The 21,619-nt window shown below is 38.3% G+C and overlaps 1 protein-coding gene, 1 long non-coding RNA gene and 1 other non-coding gene across 3 annotated transcripts in view; 1 reads left to right on the top strand and 2 right to left on the bottom strand.

Moving 5' to 3' along the window:
* LOC144661917 (uncharacterized) overlaps positions 1 to 21,619 on the top strand; it is a 459,725-nt gene that overhangs the window by 288,318 nt on the left and 149,788 nt on the right.
* On the bottom strand, positions 3,574 to 3,646 carry Trnag-acc (transfer RNA glycine (anticodon ACC)). The gene has a single exon. It is a non-coding gene; the product is annotated as a tRNA-Gly (tRNA).
* Positions 10,879 to 14,273, bottom strand: LOC144661944 (uncharacterized). The gene is made up of 2 exons (XR_013572363.1): positions 12,181 to 14,273; positions 10,879 to 11,152 (listed from the first exon to the last, which is right to left on the bottom strand). It is a non-coding gene; the product is annotated as an uncharacterized LOC144661944 (long non-coding RNA).

Below are 21,619 nucleotides of genomic sequence, written 5' to 3'. Positions count from 1 at the left end.
TCTTGAAAGTATTTTTCTGGATATTGAGTTAATAAAAGATTGCCCTAGCTAGCAGACAGAAATCTGCCACCTTAAGCTTCAAACAACATTGCCACAAGTTGTTTAAAATTTTCTTCCCTTGTATCTATGAAACGTATCTTTTGTGTCTCAGCAAAGTTTTATATCTATTTTTAATTAACTGTATACCCTAAACGCTGTGAAATAACGTTCAACTCGCCTTCATTTCAACAAAGTTATGTATTTCCGTTTCTTAATAATACGATTAAACAAATACGTACATATTCTTACCTTTGCAATCAAATAGTATCCTCTTGCAGTTATCATGGCCGCTTTAGATAAAATATTTTCCATTTGCTTTTTATAAAGATCACATTTGTTTTCTTCAGAATTGTAGTTTGCCGTGTTGCAGTTTGCTTCAGCGCCACAAGTTCGAGCGCATAACATGACGTCTTTCACATATGCGCTTCTAATAAATGTATTTCTTGTGTTCAGCGCACGATTTTCGTGAACGGAAAAATAGAAACTAACGCTCTCAGATCGAATGTGCCTAAACAACAGCATAAACAGGAATAACGGTACAATGTCTTCCATTCTAAATTAATCAGAAAATATGCTTTTTGGCGGCTGGGAAAAATATAGAAATTTTGACAGAATCTTATCCAGTCTCGCTGCTGTCAGGAAAATGGAATTGAAATTCGAAAACAAAGGAAAAGATAACCAGAGAGCGCTTACAAACACGGCAGGTGTTAATTATTTACTTCTCAGCCATACATTAGCCGTACTCAAACAATATTGAAACACAATGCAGAGTTTGCGCAACAAGATGAGGTCTTTTTGATCTAGAATACCCCAAATCGGTTAACTGATCGACTTAGGTCTAGACAAAAAAAATGAATTACTTCCAGGAATCACACGAGCAAAGCGCTCGAAAGCAAACCGTTTTAATTTTCGGAAATGGATAAAAAAAAACTGTGAAAGAAGCTTTACAAGAGCGCAACTTCTCGCAAGATATTGCCCTTTTAGCACTGAAAGCTTCCACTCTGCTTGACAGATTTTGCCTAAATATTCCAAAGAACTGAAGATGCTAACGAGTTCACACACCCACAGGCCCCAAACAAATGTTCACAACACAAGTGGCATGGGAAAAGGAGAGTGCAGTTGGCGGCTTCTTCGGCCACCTTAAAGAGGCAGTGTCATCAAGATTTAGTGCTTCTTGAAAATCCAATTAAGGTGTTGCTATCAATTGGAAATCCAACAAAAATGTCCTGGCCTTGCTAAAACAGTCACAAAACTAGTCAGAAAAATTAAAAAAAAAAAACAATTGTTGTGGCTACGGGCGGATAGCAATAATGAGGCTGACAACTTGAAAATGTCGGGCCGACGTTTTCAAGTTGACAGTATTAATTGGACGAAATTTACATAACAATCATTGATTCCGATTTATGTCTTTTTTATTGTTCAAGGGTTATTTGTTAAACTGTAAGTGCACCCACACAGTCCAAGCATAGTTTAAACAAAAACTTACAAGACACTGTCTCTTTAAATTTCAGTGTGTCCGTTAAAAAACTGCGATGGAGAAAGTTGAAATAACTGTATGTGAGTGATTTTCAGTTCCAAGATGGAAACCAGAAGAAGGGATTAAGAGATGGTGTAGCAAGCAGAGAAGAGCATGCAAGATCAGCACAAGAAACTCAGGGTTTCCCAGAGACAAGCTAAACAAAGTGGTTAAGCCAGAACTCAGGATCCATCGCAAGGGTGTTATGTATAGTGCTGAGGCTTTCTGGAAAATAGAACCCGTAATGAACCCAAAGGGAAGAAAAAGGCAAAGTAAACCAAGAGAAGACTTTGGACAACCTATTTTTGCCAACACGCTGTTTTTTTATTGTATGAACTAAACTAACTAAAACCATGTTTCCAGACATTATTTTTCTAAATTGCATTTTCTGAAAATATTCATTTTTCTTAACTTTTTTGGCCACCCCCTTAAAGTTGCAGTTGGTTTGGCATGGTAAGTTATCTTGCACAAGATTTCTCTACTGATGAAAATTCATAGGATTGCGCTCAATTTAAGGGGGCCCTCCGGTTGAAATTCATCAATAACATAGGTGATCACTAAAAGAGTCATAGCATCAAAACATTTGTGATAAACTGCTCAAATTTGACATAAAGCAAGGGTATGACTCCATTTACCAGCTAATCAGTGAAGTTGATCATATGTTTCTATTCTTAGTTAATTAGTAACAATTATAAACACTGGTAATTTTTCAAGCTATTTTCTGCCCACTCAAATTCAAAGCACAAAATCCATCTAAAATGAGCTGCTTTTCAGCTTCATCTGTCTACTTGAAAAAATACTTCAAACCAATTGAGTGAAATCGCCTTTCCACTGATGTTGTTGCTATGGAAACCAATACATTTCAGACTCTTGCGTTTCTTTCGTGCTTAGCAACCTCCTGCGTGCACCTGTAACTCAATAGTGCACGCTGTGACGCTTACCATTTGTTAAATACTCCACAATAGTGCGTTCTGTAAACAATATCCATTAAGTATTTCCTATGGCTATGAGTTTGTGGAATTTAAACGTTGAAGTGTTGTACATTCATGGCTGTTATGTGCTGCTGATGTATTCTTCGATATTATCCGCCTATTGGCACAGACTGGTCTAAGATTTTGTACAAATGTATGGAAAGGGATGTTTACTGACATTCTGCATGTCTTATGCACGACGCAAAAAAAGGTTTAAATAAGACTGGAGTTGCTCGACGGCTGCTGCTGCTGCTGCTGCTGTTACTGATGATGATGATGATGATGATGATGATGATGATGATGATGATGATGATGATGATGAATTCGTTCTTAACTTTTGAGACATTTAGAGTTGTCCCGACATTTGTAGTGGCGCAAAAACAAAAGGCAAAAAGTTTAAGTAGTAAACAACCAATGCAATTTAATTAACTTATTTTTAGAAACTAAAAAAATGAAGTGTGTGAGAGCCTGTCTGGGAGTCGAACACAGTACCTCCTGGCACCCTAAGCGAGAATCATGCCAACAGGCCTATCGTGATAAAGGGTTAAAAAACGTATTATATATACCAGGAACCCGCCAGTCATATATTATAACCATGAACGGACTTGCCGACCTTGTAGACGGACTTGATAATCCCTTGGTTGTTAAAGATCAAGATCAAAAACGATCCAAACTTTACACACAACGACATACTGTTTTGCAGTAAGCTGTTTTGGTCAAACCAAATTCAAAAAGACAAATAAAACTCTTTCAAAAGGACGAAGCTGTTAAAGTTTGTCCTAAAAGTAATGTGGCACTTGAATTTTAGAACCACAGTTAAAAAAAGCCTGTATGAAGGTATGCACGAAGCAATCTATTATGGTAAAACATGGCTTTGTGAAAAAAATCAACAGCACAAAAGCCATACAGGCCATGAAAGCGCACGTAAGTGTTTTAGACCACAAACTGAATTACCCACTAAGAACGACAAATGTCTGATAGAAAAATGCTGAAAAGAAAGGAAAAGAAAAGGAAGAGAAAATATTTTCTACTTAGTAGCCCCCTTTCTGTTTCCCGCAGGTTTCGAACCTGCGAACTTCCCCTTGGTAGGCGGACGTGAAAACCACTACACTACGGAAACAACGGTGACCAAGAAGAGGTCAAATAAGGAGGTCTTCCAATATCGTAAATGGGCTTCGTTTCTTCTATTCTGCTACCTTGAATCCGTGAGTTCAAACGGAATGTAATGGAGTGTGCTTGAGTGAGCCGGAGAGTGCACTTGGGTGGATGTGAGTGGATTTAAAGTAAATTGGACTGAAGTGGAGCATTAGCGGGTTCATGTTAACGTTTTGGGCCTTTTGGGGACTAGGCAGTTACTATTCAAGTACTAGTAGTGACGTCACTAAGGCTTTATAAGGAGGGAAGACAGTCTACTTACGGGGTGATGTTGATATATCTCTCGACCCCAACGCAGGTTAAGAAAGGCAAAATTAATTCCTTTTTTTAATTAATGAAATGTTTTAAGTTATAACACGAACATTATAACATAAAGAGCGTTTTTTAAAGAATGAATTACAATCTTCTTGCTTATAAAAATAACTGATGATTTGAAGGCAAAATAAGCAATTGTCGTGAAGTGTGCATGAGGTTTAAAAAAGTGTTTATACTTAAAGGGATTCGAGCCCATGACCGAAGCCATGACCTCCTCACGGTTTACCAGACAGGCGCTTTAACCACCTGAGTTCTGGCGCCCTGTATGAGGCATGGTGGTAAATATAAATGCACTTCTTGTGAAGTCAGTAACGTGAAATATTAATTTGTGCATGCCACCATGTCGCTAGAGCAAACAAACCAGTGACAACAATCTGATTAATTATCGTATTAGTTAAGTAGCTGTGTTTTGAAGTTTTTCTAAAGTCATGATGATTACTGGCTATATTCGTTGGTCGTCATCAGTTTCCTAATCATACGTTCAAGTACTGTTCTAGTTATAAGCAAAAGAATAATTATGATACGTTCGTTTATATAAACAACCCATGACATAACCGGTTTCACATCGTAAGATGGCCCTAAGAGCAGGCAGATTGATTGGAGGTCTAAGCGGACTCGAAATACAGTAAAAACCTGCAAGTAAGAACCTAACATTTAAGAACCTGTTAGGCTAAAATTTGCAAATTAGCCCCCCTTTTTATAAGAAACTATTGAGCCTAAAATTTGAAAACGGGTACTTATTTTGTAAAATTGATTAAAATGTTTACTTTTGGGAATGGCATTACGTAACGGATAAAGCTTAAACTATAAAAACACCCACCTTTATACAGATAATCAAATAGATCGGAAACGTTTAGTCATATTTTTAACAGCTTTTTACTTAAATGTTTTAATATGTTTTTTACTTACTTACTTACTTACTTACTTACTTACCTACCTACCTACCTACCTACCTACCTACCTACCTACCTACCTACCTACCTACCTACCTACCTACCTACCTACCTACCTACCTACCTACCTACCTACCTACCTACCTACCTACCTACCTACCTACCTACCTACCTACCTACCTACCTACCTACTTACTTACTTACTTACTTACTTACTTACTTACTTACTTACTTATACACCGAACCACATTTTGGTAGGGCTTGGGTAATAATGTTTGAAATAAATCCAGTTAGATTTACGCAAGGTTTTTAAGGCTTTTGTCAAATACATGTTATTCCTTGCTTTAATTTACTTTCTGTTTTTTTTTTTTTTGGTGTGATTGTGTGTCCTCGCAATGGACAAGTAGGAGATGTTTTTTGACTGCATCTCATAAATCAATGATTTCTGTAGATGAATCAGCTGACAAAGTATAATCTTTTTCAGTTTTTCCAATTAACCTCCTCCTACCAAAAAGGCAACAAATGACTTTACCCGTTTCAAAGGCTTCAATCAACGTTGGTTCAAACTCCACGACAGCTTTTGCATCGTTAAGGGCTTCTTGGTAATTCCCTGGCAGACAATAAGTAAAATTAGAATTCCATTTATAATTTCAAGTAATGTAGAAGACGCGTTAGCAAGAAAACAAAACAAATAAAAGCTAACAAGGTTTTAGAGAAATCCAAAGAGCGTGACAACGTTTTGACAATCAAACTGCACTAAGTGAGTTGGGCCGAGTTGATGGTTACCGAAAAGTGGAAGACGCGGGGCCGGGACCCGAGTTACGGGTTACGGGTCCCCGGGGTCTAATGAAAACTCGGGATCCTGGGGTGTAGAAAATAATAATAAAAAAATCACTTTCTGGCTAAAAAGGCCAGTTTAATTTTTGTCTGTTAAAATGCATCACCAACTAACTCAAGACCTCCGTGAAACGTTTCCTTGATTCGATAAGCCTATTAAACATGTCGTGAAGAAAAAACCACCCCGGGACCCCGCGTTTTCCATAGACTCCGGGATCCCGCGTCTTCTATAGACCCCAAGCCTCGCAATTTCCATATACCCCGGTACCCGAGAGTTCTTGCAGTTTGATTGGTCAGCTAAATCGAAAGCCATCAAAAAGTAGGGCAAATGATGTCAAAATGTTATTAAAAAAAATGATAGGGTTTAAGGGTTCGTTCCTTTGGAATGATCCTTATCATTATCATCGGCTTCTTCGACGCACCATGGCCCGAGTGATCTTAGATCATTAATCTTACCCCGGATCCCAAAGGAACGCATCGTAAAAGTAGTCACGAGTAACCACTAGTGGACACGAATGAGATGACATCTAAACTTAACAAGTTAACAAGTTTACCTTAATAATTCCTGTATCAAATCAGATATTTTAACCTTAAGCGGCTACTGACATAAGCGTATGCACATGAGAGTAGCCGCTTGGTAGGTGTTAATAATGGCTGTCGAGTGTATGATTTTTATAGCAACAAATAATTTAAGACAAATATGAGAAACTAATCATGACTAATAAAAGAAAGTTCCTACCAAGGTGGAAATGAGCTGTTGCCCTGTTGCTGTACAGCTTGGCATTCAGTTCGTCATCCTTGCAGTTCACTTGAAGTCCTTCAGTGTAGAAGTGTATGGCGTTGGAAACGTCTCTATTGTTGTATTCTTTGTCACCTTCCTCGAGGTACACTTTTGCTATCGCTAAAAATGAAGAAATGCTTTCATAAAAAGATGCACAAATAAATTGGATAACAAGCCTCCCTCATAGAAAACCAATCACTTGTAGTGTTCTTTATTGAAATGAATGAATTACACGCTGCGAGGATCACTTCATTCATTTCATCATGAATCTGCAGTTCACATATAATTATGACTTTCATATATTCACGTATTCTTTATTGTTGCAAAGTGGCACATCTTATGCAAGATGACAATCAATTGCTAAAAAGACGTTAAATAACCACAGCGGTTCATGTATTTGACCCTTGATTTTGCCGCAGTAAACAAAACTTCATATATATTGCATAATGTAATGATAAAGTTAAGTCCAAAACAAGCCCACTTCACAAGGTGACTTTTGTGTTATGTGTCCTTTAGGAAAGGCACGTTTTCAGGAGGTAGGAACCGAGCTGCAAAACGTGTTTACACAAATGATTTTTTAAGCACTCCAAAAATTATCTCGTGTTTGCATCTTACTTTACTAAATGCAAAGCGGTGTTTTTCTACTTCCTCAGAAAAACCGTCAGAGGCAAAAATTGTAACAAGACCTTACAACTTTGTTATAAAGGCTCGTGCAGACTACCTGAAGAAACCAAAGACCAATCGAATCATAAGGCCTTTATGATTGAAAAAACCTCCTACACCGTTCTGACTCAATAAAAGTCACATCTTTACCACTGGCCCTATTCTTTTCACCATATCGAGATCCACTGTAAGCAAGATACCCTACCCTCGTGGGCTTTTGTAAGTTGGTAAATTGCGTGCAATTTACCAACCAATCAGCCCATGTGCGTAAAAATTATCAGGACGTTATAAAGTTATAATAATAATAATAATAATAATAATAATAATAATAATAATAATAATAATAATAATAATAACAACTTTATTTAAACACGGTAAAAAAAGTTTAAAGCTAAAAGCTTGTGGGGCCGTGTACAAATTAAAAATTTAAAAAGACATATAAAAAGACATCCTAAAAATATTGAGAAGATAGAAAAAATTCACTATTATAATAACAATTTAAAAATTCAATAAAATTTAAAAACATCATCGTTCAGTCTGACAGTCTGCGCGGATAACGCCTCGAAGCTAATATTATTAAGAATGTTCTTGCCTTTTACTATGTTAAAAAACGACTTAAAATTACTAGTTTTACCGTGTAGTCGTTGTGACAGGGCGTTCCAAATAACGGATCCCCTGTAAGCGATTGAGTTTTTCATAAAGTTGGTGAAAAAGCGCGGTACCACTACCTTGTAACCGTTCCTTAGTCCATGCTTGTTTTCCGCTTTTACAATGATATGGCGCATATCTGGTGGTGTTAAATCGTTGTAGACCTTGTATACTAATTTCGCTAAACCGAGCTTGTACTTATAAAAGATAGAGTCCCATTTCGCCTTTTCTAAGACTTCCTCAGAGGGCATATCACGCAAGAAATTAAAAATAATACGTGCAGCTCTACAATGTAAAGATTCAAGTGACTTAAAGCCGTCTTTGTTACTGTGACCACCCCAGATGGGCAGTGCATAGGTCACGCCGGGCAAAATGATCTTAAAATACAGGTCTAAAAGCATGTTTCTAGGAAGAAATCTACTTCTTTTGATGAGGTTTAATTTTTGTGCAAACGCGTTCTTAACTTCCAAGATGTGGCGTGACCATGTGAGCTTGTTGTCGATAGTCACTCCGAGAAGTCTGGAATGGGTCACCCAGTCAATATTTTGGTCTCCAAGGCGTAGTGGTTTTAAGGGACCAATGAAGGTTCCTCTAAATAAAACCATAGCCTCGCACTTCTTCGGGTGTGGAAAAAGAGAGTTCACCCTACACCATAAAAGTAGTTCGTTCAATGCATCGTTAAGTAGTGTGGTGACATGGTCAATCGTGTTGCCCACACAATAGATTGATGTATCGTCCGCGTACATATAAACCTCACCTGAGGTGACTGAATCAGGTAGGTCGCTCGTGTACAAATTAAGAGTATATCCATAAGAGGACCAGGCAACACGTGATACAGCTCAAATCACCGATTTCGCCCAAACTTAGCATAAATGTTGGGTATGATGAGATATTCACTGTGGCAAAACATCAGCTCAAAATATTTTATTCCCTTCAAGTTATGGCACCTTTTGCAAAAATGGTCATTTTTCACTAATTTATGCATATTTAATTAGCTGACTTTGATTGACCAGTTCCACAAGAAAAAAAGACTTCTGAAAATAAAATTCACTGCATTATATTCTGTGGTTATTAGGCTTTAAGTACAATAATTCACTTCAACCGTCCGATTTGATTTCTTCTCCTCAAACGGTCTTTTGGAAGGTATACATTTCGTACTGTTGGAAATAGCCTTTAACTAGTGCCCAATATCTCCCATGAGCAACACCTTATATACATTATTCTTACATGGGTAATGAAATCCATCATTAAACTTCACAAAAATGCCACAAAATGTTTGGGGACTTCAATATTTTATTCGAACTGAGGAGCTAAACACACGTGACTTAACGATTTCTTGCTATTTCATCAAAATTCACCGAAACACAGAAGCCATTTATTTGCCTCAATTTGGCACAAAATTGGTACGAAATAGCTAATTAAGCATACATCTATCGATAACAATCAAAATATTGGCGAAGAAAAGGCAGTTAGGGCATTTTTCGGAGCGTTTTCAGAGCCATATAATTCGGTAATGTTGTGATAGCAAATGTAAAAATAGCAGCGAAAGATTTTCTTCACAAGTTCGCTCAATTCAACATTTAGGCACATCAAAGTTAAGAAACAAGAAAGTAATACTACATACATGCCACTTATCGACACTCAGATGCTTTCTTTTGAAGAATTTGTTCTTCCTCGCTGCACTTCGATCCTTCGATCGATCTCAATTGACATGTACTGTTGCTTTGAGGCGCGCTGAACTTAGCCAAAGCATCGTGGTTCATTCTTCGTGAAACGTGTAAACAGGTTGTCAATAAAGTCATTCAAAGAGCTGTTCAAAGTTCATAGAAGGACACTTCTCTCAGCCAGTTTGCATGAAATAAATTTAACTGGAAGATAAACAGCGGCCATCTTGAATTTCTACCTTTGAACCTGCCGTTTCAGTCAGCGGTACGGCCGTTCCAGTCAGGAACGTTATGTATGGGGAACTATTATGTCCCCAATATAGTAATTAACTCTATACTCTACTTGCTCTACTGCTATTAATTTTTTGTTTCTTAACTTTGATGTACCTAAATGTTGAATTGAGCGAACTTGTGAAGAAAATCTTTCGCTGCTATTTTTACATTTGCTATCACAACATTGCCGAATTATATGGCTCTGAAAACGCTCCGAAGAATGCCCTAACTGCCTTTTCTTCGCCAATATTTTGATTGTTATCGATAGATGTATGCTTGATTAGCTATTTCGTACTGATTTTGTGCCAAATTGAGGCAAATAAATGGCTTCTGTGTTTCAGTGAATTTTGATGAAATAGCAAGAAATCGTTAAGTCACGTGTGTTTAGCTCCTCAGTACGAATAAAATATTGAAGTCCCCAAACATTTTGTGGCATTTTTGTGAAGTTTAATGATGGATTTCATTACCCATGTAAGAATAATGTATATAAGGTGTTGCTCATGGGAGATATTGGGCACTAGTTAAAGGCTATTTCCAACAGTACGAAATGTATACCTTCCAAAAGACCGTTTGAGGAGAAGAAATCAAATCGGACGGTTGAAGTGAATTATTGTACTTAAAGCCTAATAACCGCAGAATATAATGCAGTGAATTTTATTTTCAGAAGTCTTTTTTTCTTGTGGAACTGGTCAATCAAAGTCAGCTAATTAAATATGCATAAATTAGTGAAAAATGACCATTTTTGCAAAAGGTGTCATAACTTGAAGGGAATAAAATATTTTGAGCTGATGTTTTGCTACAGTGAATAGCTCACCATACCCAACATTTGTGCTAAGTTTGGGTGAAATCGGTGATTTGAGCTGTATCACCTGTTGCCTGGTTCTGCCCTGTTCTCTCACGGACACACTCTTAAGTGGCTAGGAGTATTTCTACTCCCCCTGGATGGGATGTTAGTCCATCGCAGGGTTACCCCCCGGCAGTAAATTAGCCGGTACCCATTTATACACCTGGGTGAAGAGAAGGACTATGAGAGTAAAGTGTCTTGCCTAAGAACACAACGCAGTGCCCTGGCCAGGTCTTGAACCCGGCCTGCTCGATCAGGAGACCAGCACATAATAATAACCATTAGGGCACCGTGGCTCCCACAAATGTTTGGGTAGCCGGATGATTTTTATAGTGTTATCAGAGATCCCTTAAGAAATACGTACATGATTGTACCTTATCTGGCTTTATTTCATTAACTTTAAAATTGCACCTGAACACAAAAATTGTATTTCACACAGAGTACACTACTATTAGTTGTACATGCAATATATAATAATATAATATTCTGATTCTTCATTTATCTCTCTCTGTGTCTGCAACTCTCTGTGGAAATTCTGCCACTCGTGTTAACCCTGAAAAAGGCAAAAAAGAGACAGATACAATTTTGTTGATGATCATTGGCATCAAATGAATATTTATAATTTTAATTTAATTTATTCAGAACATTATACAGATCTATACACAAAAAAAGAGAGATATTTTTCCAATTTTTGCCTGGGCCAGGGAATGTGTTGGGGATATGTTCAGAACCAAAAAATCCTTTCAGAGTGAGTGTGTCAGCATAACCCTTTTTTATCTACTGAAGACAATAATAGTGCTATCAATAAGACCCAGCACATGGCGGGGTTTTGATGAATGTTTTTGGGTGTGAAACACTGGCTTAATTCAAGAGTTCCCTACAAAATGATGTGTCTTTTAAGTCTCTTATATTTCTCTCTGACAGGTGTTGTTGACAGCACTGTGATTAATTCCAGGAAAGTGTACATATTCTCCCCAAAACTTTTATCAGGGATGTAGCTAAGAAAACACTATGCCGGCTCATCAACAAGCCCACCTGGCTTTTCTGGCCTAAGCAGCTCTAAAAGTTTACTAAGTCTTTGTGTTCATGTGAAATCTCAGCTGAGTTTAAGTTTTATTTCTACTTTTGCCTAGTACCACAACAAGACAGTTTATGTTAAGCTAGGGCTTGAGCTTATTAGCTATTAGGGTTAAGTATTAACAGAAGGAATTCAAACAGGTCAATTTGCACTTCCCCCACAAAATCATTACAAGTATTCCAGTATTTTTTCTGGTCAGGTAGCAGATCTTGTTGGGTCTTTGCCCTCATACCCCTCCCCCATGGTGGGGGAGGGGAAAACACTTTTCTTGAACAATGAAAACATTTTGTTTACATGTGCTGTTACATATAAATTGTGTATATTACATTCCTCAATAGAACCAGGATTTTAGGGAAACATAAACTTACCAAGGGGTTAAAACACCTACAGTTTTTCACAACCCAAAATTTTACACTTGAAAAACAAGTGTCATGCACTAATGTGTCACAGAGCTCTTTTAATAGATAAAGAAAGGTATAAGCTGACAATAATGTAATGATTACCTGCATCACCACATTCATTATCTGCACCCCTTGAATTCCTGTTTTCTCTGCACTGAAAACAAAATTTACACATATCAAAAACCTGTAAAATTCTTAACTTGCATCCTGGCAAGAGGTATGCAAGTTTTAGAAAGACAACAGATTTGCCAACATAAATGATAAATTCAAACTGCATCTAATACACCCTCTATAAATACCTGTCTCTGAATTGACCACATAAAGCTTAGCTTGATGTACATGTATTTTTAATTTACTTTTAATTATATTCTTGAGTCATTGCAGACAGGCCCATTTTGAACTTACTTTTTTCACAATGAGAAACTAATCCTACTACCCTTGTAGGAAAAAATTATTAAGGCAAAAATATCTAATTTAGTCACTGTTTTAAGCTGTAAAAATTGAAAGGCTTAAAAAAAATTTTGAGTCACAACCTTCAAGAAAGCAATGCTTATAGCCACAGGGCTCAAAAATGCCCCCTCTGGTCGACCCGGGCAAGTAGATTTTTCTGTCAAGCAATTAATTTTTCATGCCTGTTTGCGTAATAGGTTAAAAGGCCCAGGCAGGTCGTCTACATGTAAATGATCAGTCACAAGTTTACTAAGAAACACAATCATGCACTGTCCTAGGCCAGCAAAAGGGAACCTGGAATTACATTTTTTCCAAGCCCTTATATATCCTATATTATAACTTAAGGATCAGTTTGGTTGTTATAACATAAAAAAAAAAAAAAATTCATGATCTTTCACATAACATTTTAGCATTTGTGCTATTTTCTTTTATGTAAGTTATAAAAAATATGAAATAAACTAATCAATTTATTCCGAGAAAGACTGTCATCAGATTAAAAATACAAAACTTCCACAAAACGTTTTCACTGATATCATTCATATGATAAAAATTAAAATAAGGAAAACTACGCAAAGTTCTCAGTGAAAAATAACAGGGGTCATGGAGAAACTATATTTCGCTAAGGCTCTCAGCTAGCAATGTCCGCTATAATTTGTGTCTGACTCGACCACATAATTTTTTCTTACAAATTTGCATGTAAATTTTGTTCTCTACTTGTTCTGTACTCTTTCCAACGTTTTAAAGTGCTGTGTTCTTCCTACTTCGTTGATTTAACTACAGAATAAACAAATTACCGCGGATAAGAAATACCAGAAGTAAGTGCTTTGAATACAACTCGTGTTTAAGACAAAACGAATTTCACTAAAGGCTATGTCCTTGTTATGACACACCGGTACACGATTGAGAGCTAGAACCCAGCTTCGTTTAAAAATGATGTATTAGATTGAATGCTGGTTTATAATCTAAATAGCAAAGACTTTTCTAATCTGTTAAAAAAAATGAATATCAATAATAAGCTTAAGCTTAATTACCTTGTTTTCGCAAAGGAATGTTGTCTTTGACCGTCTTTGCTTCAAACTCACCAAGAAGCTTGGAAGATTAACATCCATTGCGATCGGCCACAATCTTTACTCCTCTATTAACTATGGTTGTCATCGCGGGTGAAAAGAGGAAAATATCCAGAAATAATTTATCTGTAACAAACTGTCTTTAAAACTGAGTCCTTCAGTCCTTCGTGTGTCCTTCGTGTGCTTTTCAATCTGGGAGTTTTCATGCTTAGTGAACTCATGCGTACGTTTGGTAAATCGGCATGCTGTGAGATTGTTTCCTGTCTTTTGACTCTGAACCATATTCAAAATTCTGCTGTTAACCTTGCCGTTTCCCGAAAGCTTAGGTATGAACCACTGAGAACATTTGGCAAACCCATGCATGTACAAACTTATATAAATCCAGACGAGCTGACAGCCAACAGCGGACTTCCCCAAGTTACTCTCCCCTTCATGTAATACTACAACGAATGACCATGGGAAAACACTTGCGCCCGCGATTCAACGGCGAAAACCATTACTGACCAGCGGTCAACTTCAAAAAATATTCAACCTCGATGAGTTCTACATCTCAGCCCGCGATTTGGTCATGTGATACTGGTCAGCGGATACCTTGTTTTGACAGCTGTCAATTGATCATAACATGGATGTCTAATATCAAAGACCTTAGTCGTTTACCTCACATTTCTGGTTAACCAAGGAGGCACAAGATAGTCTCCTCCCCCGCTTGGGCTTGCCTTGGGACTCCCCTCCCCCTCCCCGAGAGTCTGTACGCGCGGCGTACGCACCAATTTTTTTCGGACTCCTGGGTTTACAAAAATTCTCTCGTACCCGCATTACCCATGGTGCTCCGCTCACGGCGCCTGCGGCGCCGTGGGAGCTCCACTAATACCCCTAGTTCGTTACTATAAAAACTAAGACCCACAAAATCTTAGTTTTCGATAGTACGAAAACTAAAACACCCCAAAACAACAAAAAGTAGAAAGAAAAGAATTGCGCTTTTATCACTCAGAGACCAAATAATGAACACAGAGACACATTGCACTGCTGCAGGCAAGACTGATTGTTATAGGCAAGAGTGTGAGCCTTTCTTCCTTTTGACTCGTAACTATAGAACCCGAGGGTTGCGTGACATACAGTTCAACGCTCATTCCTTTAACCAAATCAATTGAAATCCGCGCTTTTGAGCATAGACTCCTTTGCATCGCTTTTTTTGTGCTTGATATTGAATTGTAGTTATAGTAATGTTGTAATTGTAGTTTTTAATTCTAATTTTTTACCATGTTATTTATTGTCATTTTTTTAAAATAAAAAATCATGTAAATTGGGTATGAATATATCCCTTTCGCCCCATGTAAGGTAATCCAAAACAGTCCTGGATTCTGGATTTCGTGCCGTGGATTCCAGATTCCATGGACTGGATTCCGGTTGGGTGTCTGGAAAACCCGAATAGCGAATAGCGAATAGTCGCGAATAGCGAATACAGTACGAAAAGTGAGAATAGTCGCGAATAGTGACGAATGGTCGCGAATGGTGACGAATAGCCGCGAATAGTGACGAATTAAGGACATGTAGTTCCTAGTACCTCGCAGCAACGTGGGATTTTCCCAAATGGAAGGTGACCCTATTCGGAGGAATGGTGGAATGATGGAACGGCACGGTGGAATGGCGGAATATCCTAAAACGTGGAATGACGGAATATCCTAAAACGCGGAATGACGGAACATTCTAAAACGCGGAATCGTGAAACATTAAAAAAGAAGCAACAACAGCAACAAAAACAAACAAACAAATAAATAAAGAAAAGAAACTTACAACTGCTAACTTTCTCAGACGGCGATTTAAGGCAAAGAATGTCGCTAAGAATTAATAAGGTACTTTAACTTGTGGATATTCGTTGCCGTGACAGTAAAAACAACTTGTTTACAGCGGCTGCTAGCCGTAGAAAACCAGTAAACAGTAATAAGGTTTTTTTTACATGTCCCATAAACGAAGGGTTCTTTACAGTATCTTCTTAATCCTTCAACGGGATTTCGAGGTAGGATACTCGAGTGATCGAGTGAGGATCCCGGATTTCGTTAATTTACAGAGTTCTCGTCCCGCTCGAGACAATGAAACGTATACTTGGTTTTCACGTGACGTCATCAAAATTCTAAAATCCAGAATCACAAAACCCCTGAGTTTTTATCCTCCACTGGCTATTAGACGCCCTTAATATATATCATTTTGAAGGTTTTTAGCTCGATAGCAATCGCCGTCTTTAAGATAGAGCATTTTGAATTTCGAAGTTTCACGCCACACGAGATACAAGATGGCCGTCCAGAAGGCTGTCACGTTCTCCTTAAAAAAATGCCTTATCTTGCGATTTTCAACAATCTGAACAGTTGACGTTTTGCTAGAAATGTTTATGTGAATGTTTACTTGTTCACGAGGGTGATCTGATCGCTTTTTGTAGCAAAACTTAATGCCAGATGTTTTCATTGATTTCCTGCGGCCATGATGGAGTCCAACCAGTTGGACTCCAGCATGGAGTTTCCATACTGAGCTCTCTAAATTTACGTGAAACATTTTGACGGATAACTCGAGTATGGAACAACATTCTGACCAGGGACTTGGACAAAAAGTTTATTTAGTAGTTTTCTACAACCTGTAATATTCTTGATTTTTTTGACTCAGTAGTTTTGGATTTATTTTTTCGCGGCGTGACAGTGGCGTGACAGTGAAAACCACCTATAAAGCCGAAGTACGTTAACGAAGCCGTTGGAAAGAAAACGAAAGGACCTGAAATTTACTGAGTTCGTACTGAGAAATTAAAAAAAAAGGAAACCCACAAAAAGGGGTTTTCAGTTGGTCACCCATCCAAGTGCTAACCCCGCCCAACAGGGCTTAACTTAAGCGATCAGATGACAACCAGTGCTTTCCTTGTGGTATCAGTCCTAGACAAAGCAAAGAGTTACAAGAGTCATGTAAATAAAGAACAGAAATACCTGATGTTTTGACTGGATTTATGCTGTTATAAGCTGATTTACGCGCTTCCTTAAGCTTCATTTCATTCTCATGAATCGCGATCCAAAGCACGTTCTATCAGCAAAAAAATAAAATACAAATGAGAGAAAAGTGTATTATAATTACTTAATCGATGTGAAAAGACAATAGAAGTGGTGTTATAAAAAACAACAACGCCAAAGCCAGTCTATTTCGCAGCCGTTGTTTAGGCTCGTCACGCAACGCTTGCTTGCATTAATTTTATTCCCTTTTTCGACTTTTTTTTGCTTGTTTACAAGCAAAAATAAGCAGAATAGCAGTTATGTGGGGCAATCTGGAACCGGAAGCCAACCGGAAGGAACCACATTCTTGTTAACTCTCAAGGGACTGTTTTAATTTCTCAAGGGAATACCTTCCGCTGTGGGTGATCAAAGCGCGTGACTTGTAAAGTGTCACTCTATAGTTGTGCTTCAGCACTTCCGTTCTTGTAGAAAAAACGTGACTTGTCAAATTTACAAACGTTATATAACAATCAAAAACGTGAGTAGCCCAAATCTTACGTCACATAACCAATTAAGAATGTAAGGGGTTCAGTGCTCGAAGGCAGCGAAGTTTAAAGGTCTTTAAAACGATTAAGAACGCAATTTGTTCTGGTACAAGTCTTTAGGCGCTAATATTAATTTAACTTAAAACGATTAACAACGCAAATTTGTACTGGTACAAGTCTTTCAAACACTAAAACGTTGCTAATAGTTAACCAAAGGGAACTCATTTCGTGACAATTGATTATTTCTGCTGAGTTGCACAATTTAGAATTGCAACATCATTAAATGTGTTAAGTGATATTTACAAGTGTTTTTGTAGCCTGTTGTGAAATTACTTCCGGTGGAAGAAGTAAACGCTAAACGGTTTTGCTTCTGTTCAGAAGTTAATGCATCGCCATTAGAAAAATAAACAGCAACTGTTTTACTGGAAATGTAGTCGTTAGAAATGGCATGTGTAGCCGTAAGGTAGAGAATAACGCGAGGAGAAGCGGCTTTTGGTAATATCCAAACGAAAATTTACTTCTCAATGTGGGGTTAAGATTGCGTGACGAGAAAAAAGGTAACTCTGTCGTGCGTAACCTTTATCGAGAACCCTGCGTTAAGCCGAGTAGAAATCTTTCTAACTCGAAAGGAAACAACTATTTCGATTAAAGGCAAACGTCAAAGTTTACCATTTTTAACCAAGTCAAAGTATATGAGTTGCAAAGCACCAAGCCGTCGCGACTGACAAATACAGCATTTCCTCCGCGAAAATAAAAAAAAAATGCTTGAACTGAAAGACGTTTGAATTCTTCCATGATATGTTCGAACAACAATGCCCAGGATAAACCTTCTGCTCAAACTAACTTCATGCAAAAAAAGTCGATATCTCGAAGAGATCTTTGATCTTTTTCTGGACTCTGGCTGGGGCTGTCGATCACCGGCAAGAAAACAGAAAACACAATAATAAGCTAATGAATACGCTTTTTCAACGATATAAAACATAAGAAATTCCGTTTATCATTTGTAACCAAGCATCCATTTTTGCGGGAAAATCTCACGTTGTTGCAAGGTACTGGGAATTAGTATACATGTCTCTAATTCGTCACTATTCGTCACTATTCGTCACTATTCGCGACCATTCGTCACTATTCGCCATTTTTCGCGACTATTCTTCACTATTCGTCACTATTCGTCACTATTCGCGACTATTCGTCACTATTCGTCACTATACGCGACCATTCGTCATTATGGCTGGATTCCAGATTTTTGTTCTGGTTTCCTGCGATTCTTTGCTTTTCTTTTGTTTTCGGTTTCTATGAGCTTTGCTCACTTTTGACTCGTGTCGTGTTTTCAGCGGTTTTCGACGCCCACAGTGTTTGTATGAGAATCCGACGGCGAATATCTTTTACAAGAATTGAATTCTGGACAACTTATGAATTGTAAAGATAAGATACTAGGCCAAAGTTTTTTTCAGCAAGTTTGAAAGATGTAGCGGGGCTAGAATTAAAGCATTCAGTTACGTTTACGCGCTTGAAAAGGAATCGATTACTATGCACGCTAACTAACGGTTATCTTGGTCTCGATTGGTCGACCTCATTCCCCTTCGTTTCCTGTTATTTTGAAATAAAGATCAAGATATCGGCCGAACAGCATACATCAAGCATACAATTATGACTATGTACGCTCATTCTTGACCTTGGTGTATAAATTAACGAACAAATATTCTTGTCGCAAGGTCTGAAAAATTTATAAGCGAAGCTTTCTACTGTATAGTACAGTCTTCATCAGCGATTAAAATTAGCTCACGTTGTCTCGTGACAACAGATGGTCAAAAATGGCGTTGGGCATCACATGCAACGATTGCGGTGAACATTACATTGGCGAGAAAGCGAGAACTCTGGAAAAGCGACTGGGTGAACATCAGAAACAAGCAAAATCTGCAATACAGGAACACTAGTCTCAGGCCAACCACCAGATCGACTGGGAAGGAGTCACATCAAGATCAATACACATTTATACAAAAAGGTTGCAGACTGAAAATCTCTGTTATTTCATGCCCAATTTATTTAACTGATAACAGCTAAAAAATTGTGACATACCTTACATGTCAGGTGCAACAAAAGCTTTCAGGTTGAAGCAAATAGTTTGTGAAAGTGCAACTGCTAACCAATCCCCGATGCAGGTTAGCTTCGTCAGCCACAACAAAGACTAGGTTTTTTTTATTAACCTCGGACGATACCATTTTTCTGCACATCTCTTACTGCTGACAACTACTTTGGGATAAGCCTACATGACCACAACACAAAAAAGCAAGATGCAGAATTTTTGCATCTTGGTTTCAGTGAATTTTGAGCTGTTTTGAGTCATTTAGCAAGATGCAGAATTTTTGCATATTGGTTTCAGTGAATTTTGGGCTACTTAGTCCTTTAGCAAGATGCAGAATTTTTTCTTCACGGTTTCAGTGAATTTTATGCTATTTTGTCACTTAGCAAGATGCAAATTTTTTGCATCTTGGGTTCAGATTTATGCTAGAAAAATTCCCACTAAATTCAAACTGTTAATTTAAAACTGCTGTTCCCTGTTGAAATAAAGGCTTTCTTCACTGTACCAATTTGGTTGTTGTTAAGAATACTATGATCCACAATGAACACAATACAGGCTCCGAGCGATACTCTTGTAGTCGACGGTAAAAAGAAAGTTCGGAAAAACCCATTTTAGGTTGGAACACGTTCAGAATTTTTCTTTGTCCCGTGCTCGTGCCATTGTTGAAAAATTCACCTTCATTATTTATCACCGGGCTTAAAATTTACCATCTTAATTATTTATTACACACTTGATGCTTTCGACATTGCTGATCTTTTCAGTGTACAAAACGCGTGTCACTTATCAACCTAGCAAATGGCCCAGCTCACAACGAGTCTCTCGTAGCTCAGTTGGTTAGAGCGCCCAACCGGTATCTGGGAGGCCATGGGTTTGATTCCCGTCGCCGGAGGCTCGGACTTTTTCTTTGTCCCATGCTCGTGTCATTGTTGAAAAATTCATCTTCATTATTTATCACCGAGCTTAAAATTTACCATCTTTCTTGTTTACTACAGACTTGATGATTTCGACATTGCTGATCGTAGCAGTATGCAGAACGCCTGTCACCAATCAACCTAGTAAATGGCCAGCTAACCACGTGTCTCTCGTATCTCAGTTGGTTAGAAATCCCAACCGGTATCTGGGAGGCCATGGGTTTGATTCCCGTCGGGGACTCAGAATTTTTCTTTGTCCCATGCTCGTGTCATTGTTGAAAAATTCATCTTCATTATTTATCATCGAGCTTAAAATTTACCATCTTTGTTATTTACGACATACTTGATGATTTCGACATTGCTGATCGTAGCAGTATGCAGAACATTTGCCACATATCAACCTACCAAATGTCCCAGCCGGCTCCCCACGTGTCTCTCGTAGCTCAGTTGGTTAAAGCGCCCAACCGATATATGGGAGCCCTTAGGTTCGATTCCCGTCGGAGACTCAGAATTTTTCTTTGTCCCAAGCTCGCGTCATTTTTGAAAAATTCATCTTCATTATTTATCAACGAACCTAAAATTTACCATCTTTCTTGTTTACTACAGACTTGATGATTTCGACATTGCTGATCGTAGCAGTATGCAGAACATTTGTCACATATAAACCTAGCAAATGTCCCAGCTAACCACGAGTATCTCGTATCTCAGTTGGTTAGAAAGCCCAACCGGTACCTGGGAGGCCATGGGTTTGATTCCCGTCGTGTACCCAGAATATTCTTTGTGCCATGCTCGTGCCATTGTTGAAAAATTCATCTTCATTATTTAATCATCGAGCTTAAAACTTTGTTATTTACTACATACTTGATGATTTCGACATTGCTGATCCTAGCAGTATGCATCTAACGTTTGTCACATATCAACCTAGCAAATGTCCCAGCTCACCACGTGCACGTGTCTCTCGTAGCTCAGTTGGTTAAAGCGCCCAACCGGTATCTGGGAGCCCATGGGTTCGATTCCCGTCGGGGACAGCGACTCAGAGTTTTCTTTGTCCCATGCTCGTGTCATTGCTGAAAAATTCATCTTCATTATTTATCATCGAGCTTAAAATTTACCATCTTTGTTATTTACGACATACTTGATGATTTCGACATTGCTGATCGTAGCAGTATGCAGACATTTGTCACATATAAACCTAGCAAATGTCCCAGCTATCCACGTGTCTTTCGTAGCTCAGTTGGTTAGAGCGCCCAACCGGTATCTTGGTAGCCTCCCACGCAGTCGTTCTTTGGGGCGATCGTGTTTCACTCCTCCCGTGGGGAGGAGTGAAACACGATCGCCCCAAAGAACGACTGCGTGGGAGGCTAGTATCTGGGAGGCCATGGGATCGATTCCCGTCGGGGACTCAGAATATTTCTTTGTCCCACGCTTGCGTCATTTTTGAAAAATTCATCCTCATTATTTATCATCAAGCCTAAAATTTACCATCTTTCTTGTTTACTACACTTGATGATGTCGACAT

This window comes from Oculina patagonica, chromosome 8 (assembly GCF_052425735.1).
Source record: "Oculina patagonica isolate OP01 chromosome 8, crgOcupat, whole genome shotgun sequence".
NCBI classification, from domain to species: Eukaryota; Metazoa; Cnidaria; class Anthozoa; order Scleractinia; family Oculinidae; genus Oculina; species Oculina patagonica.
Note: the sequence above shows the minus strand (reverse complement) of the source record. Positions and strands in the feature narration are given on the sequence as shown.